The sequence below is a fragment of the Lolium rigidum genome, chromosome 1 (assembly GCF_022539505.1).
Source record: "Lolium rigidum isolate FL_2022 chromosome 1, APGP_CSIRO_Lrig_0.1, whole genome shotgun sequence".
NCBI classification, from domain to species: domain Eukaryota; kingdom Viridiplantae; phylum Streptophyta; class Magnoliopsida; order Poales; family Poaceae; genus Lolium; species Lolium rigidum.
The window spans coordinates 152,434,292-152,439,062 of record NC_061508.1 but is presented as its reverse complement, the minus strand read 5'-3'; positions in this window follow the sequence as shown (position 1 = coordinate 152,439,062).

Below are 4,771 nucleotides of genomic sequence, written 5' to 3'. Positions count from 1 at the left end.
AATGACCCACTCTATGGCAAAGTTCACAAATAAAAGGATAGAGGGCACAAACTTTTTCACCAAGATCATCTAGAGCCCTAGACCACTTTCTAGTTTTTTCATTCCTGTGATGGATACAATATTATTCTTCAATTTTATTCTTTTCACAAGGTCTATGAACTCCACAAAAATTAACATGCTTATAGGAAATAGCATTCTCAGAAGTTTGAGCATGTTCATTGCAATCATTAACAACAATTTCATTTTCCATGCAAGTGTCTTTAAAAGGTTCATGATACATGTACCAATTTTTTTAGGAACGTTAATATGAGAAGCAAAGGCTATATAGCAATCTACCATAATTTGAGGATCAAGACCATATTTAGCACTAAGCTCTTGAAAATCAGCAGTTTGAGCGAAAGACTTAATGCAATCATACTTGTAGTTTATACCTGATTCTTTATCTTTGTCGTTTTCCCAATCTTCAGTATTGCTTTGAATTCTTTCAAGAAGATCCCATCTAGCTTCAACCTCCTTGCTTGTAAAAGATCCCTCCAAACAGGCATCTAGATAGTCCTTGTGATGTCCTGAAAGCCTTGCATAAAAATTATTAATAATAACATTACGGGGAAGCTCATGAATGGGACATTTGAGCATTAATGACTTCAATCTCCCCCATGCTTGGGAAATACTCTCTCCATCACGAGGATAAAAGTTATAAATGTAATTCCTATCAACATGCACTTCATGAGGAGGATAAAATTTAGAATAAAAGAGAGGTACAATTTCCTCCCAACCAATAGATCGACCATTCTTCAGCATCTTATACCATTCTGCAGCTCTGCCCTTCAGAGATATAGAGAATAGCTTCCTCTTAACTTGGTCCTTTGAAATACCTGCATTCTCGAACAACTCGCATAATTCATGTATAAAGAGTAAATGATCACTAGGATGGACAATCCCATCTCCAAAATAGCAATTGTTCATAGCAAGTTCAACAATTTTCATAGGTATCTTGAAAGGAATACTTTCAGCAGGTGGATTTAAAATATCACAAGCATCATTAGAGTTATCGCATATGGGAGATAAAGTATTATCGAGCAAATTTTCTCCCCTAAAGACGGGAAGCTAAAAAGATCATAAGAACTAGCTTCCCCAAGCTTAGACTTTTCCATAGCATTAGCAGTAATTGCATTCATACTAATAACATTGCTACTATCATGCAGATAAGGTCCCGTAGGTTTTTTAATTTTCGCATAAAACCATTCATGTCTTAGCTCAAGAAAAAGATTAAAAAGTTCACTAATTTTTTTGTTGTTTTCCATTATGCCTAACTAGTGAAAACTAAAAACAAGAAACAAAAAGATGCAATTGCAGGATCTAAAGGAAATAGCTTCGAGCACTCGATCACACACCGGCAACAGTGTTAGGAAATAGCTTAGTAGTCGGAAGATGTGAATACCTTTTACCTTACCTCCCCGGCAACGGTGCCAGAAAATAGCTTGATGTCTACGCACGCTTCTATTCCTGTAGACAGTGTCGGGCCTCCAAGAGCAGAGGTTTGTAGAACAGCAGCAAGTTTCCCTTAAGTGAATCACCCAAGGTTTATCGAACTCAGGGAGGTAGAGGTCAAAGATATCCCTCTCAAGCAACCCTGCAATTAAGATACAAGAAGTCTCTTGTGTCCCCAACACACCTAATACATTGTCAGATGTATAGGTGCACTAGTTCGGCGAAGAGATAGTGAAATACAAGTAATATGTATGATTGTAAGTAGTAATTGCAATCTGAAATAAAGATGGTAGCAAGCAAACATGTAACAGAACTTGTTGGAAACGGTGTTTCAATGCTTAGAAACAAGGCCTAGGGATCATACTTTCACTAGTGGACACTCTCAACAATGATCACATAAATAAATAACTTCTCTTCACTTGTGCTACTTTCAAACACTCTCTTGTTGGATAACAAACACCATTCATTGTGTAGGGCTATAAAAGCACACCTCAAGCCGGAGTAAACAAGCTCCACAACTACACGGAGTTCATATTAAAGTAACCTCTAGAGTGCATAATAGACCGTTGCAATTTAGACCGAGTACTAACATAGCATATACACTATCACCAATAGCTATGAAAGGGGGAATAGATCACATCAATACTATCATAGTAATAGTTAACTTCATAATCTATAAGAGATTACAATCATAACCTACGCCAAGTACTACATGATGCACACACTGTCACCTTTACATCATGGAGGAGGAATAGACTACTTTAATAACATCACTAGAGTAGCACATAGATTAATAGTGATACAAAGCTCATGATCACATAAAGATCACACCATGGGAGAGAATGAACCACATAGCTACCGGTAGAGCCCCCAGCCTCGGGGGAGAACTACTCCCTCCACATCATGGGAGACAGCAACGGTGATGAAGATGGCGGTGGTGTCGATGGAGATGACTCCGGGGGCAATTCCCCGTCCCGACGCCGTGCCGGAACAGAGACTTCTGTCCCCCGAAAAGGAGTTTTCGCGATGGCGGCGGCGCCCCTGGAGTCTTTCTGGAGTATGATTGATTGATCTCGGGTTTTCGCGTCGCGAGGGATTATATAGGCGAAAGGGGAGCGTCGGTGGAGTCCCGAGGGGCCCACACCATAGGGTGGGGCGGCCCCCTCCTGGCCGCGCCGGCTGATGGGGAGGAGGCCATGGGCCTCCTCTGGCCTGGCCCTTCTCGCTCCGTGAGTCTTCTGGCGAAATAGAATTTCTGTGATTTTTCCGAGCACTTCGGATTTTGGGCCTTTTCTGCAATAAACAGACATAATAAACAGAAACTGGCAGTGTGGCATCTTGTTAATAGGTTAGTCCAATAAATGCCTTAATATGATGTAAAGTGTATATAAAACATGTAGGTATTGTCATAAAACTAGCATGGAACATAAGAAATTATAGATACGTTGGAGACGTATCACTTACTACTGGTGAAACAACCCACCTTATAAGGTGGTCTAACTTCCTCCCAACTTTCTATGTGGGACTAAACTGCCCACCTCTTGCCACTCCCTAGTGTGTTGCCACCAACTTGGGTTCAAACTCACAAGGCTGCCACTATGTGGGCTTTAAGAATTATAGGGAAATCTGAAATCTAGTATGTGCCATTAAAAGTGGGCCTAATATTTCAACAATCCCCCACCAGATCTCAAATCACCATTTAGAGATTTACCAATACTCGCTGCTTGTTTATATACCAGTGTTTCAGCAGAGACTGTTAAGTTGAACTTCCGCCTAGAACCTTAAGCTACATCCATTCACACTTGAACAATGGACTAAGCTTTGAATTGCAAGTTTTGCGTGAACAGGTTTCACTTAAGGCCATAACTAGTACATGGCTGCCAGTAGCCTACCTCGTGGGTGAACCATATGCGTCATATTTCGTGGTCTCTTCATGAGTTTACTAGGGATCACCCAAATCTCATAGATTGCGACGTTTAAAAATCGGACTCATATAGGTGTGTTATTTCAAGAATGCTCTGTAGGACAACATCTTTGCTAAAATAGCCAACATAAACACATTATGGCTTGTTGCCAATCTGCCTTACAACAGTTGAGAATTGTGCATCATCACATAGAAATGGTTACATAATACTCTCCTCAACTAAATCACTAGTTTGTTCTTCCCATATCCTAATTCACGGGATCTCCAATCACAAAGGTTGGGTTACCACTATGGTGTAACATCAACGGGTCTCAAACCCATCTCCCCCGATGCACTTTCTATCACATTACGTGATAGTCCCATTGTAAACGGATCTGCCAGATTTTTATCTATTTGAATATACGTAACATTTATTACTCCGGAGTTTCGCCATTTTCAGACAGACTTCAAACGTCTCTTTACGTGTCTTGATGACTTCGTTTGTTCACTTTGACAATTACAGTTTGATTGTCATAATTCAAAAGGATTGCCGGAAGAGGTTTTTCAACCACATGCAAGTCCATCAACAACTCACGCAACCATTCTGATTCAACAATATGGTTGTGTCTAAAGCAGTTAGTTCTGCTTCCATAGTTTACCTCGTCAATATGGTTTGTTTGCAAGATCTCCATGACACTGCGCCACCTCCAAAGGTAAATACATACCCACTTGTAGCGTAGAGATCGGCTACATCAGAGATCCAATTCGAATTACTATATCTTTCAAGCACATCTGGGTGACCTGATTAGTGAATCCCATAACTCATTGTACCACATAGGTAGCGCATGACCCTATCAAGTGCATGCCAATGATCAGTACCCGGGTTTCACATGAACCTACTCAACTTGCTAACAACAAAATAGATGTCGGGTCTAGTCGCGTTCGGTAAGTACATGAGTGAGTTAACGATCTGAGAATATCTCAATTGATCTATGGCTATCGTTCGGTTCTTCCGTAGTGTCACACTGGGATCATAAGGTGTTGGAGAAGACTTGCTATCAATACAGTCGAACCGACTCAAGATCTTCTCAACTTAATGGGATTGCGTTAAAGTAATCCCACTCTCGTTCTTAATCAGCTTGATGTTCAAAATCACATCAGCTTCTCCCAGATCTTTCATATCAAAGCTCTTTGACAACAAAGACTTGACCTCATGTATTACTTTCATGTTTGTACCAAATATCAGAATATCATCCACATACAAACATAGTATAACACCTTCGCCCCCACCATGGCGATAGTAAACGCACTTGTCAGCCTCATTAACAACAAAGCCTACATAAGTTGAAGTTCTGTCAAACTTCTCATGCCATTGCT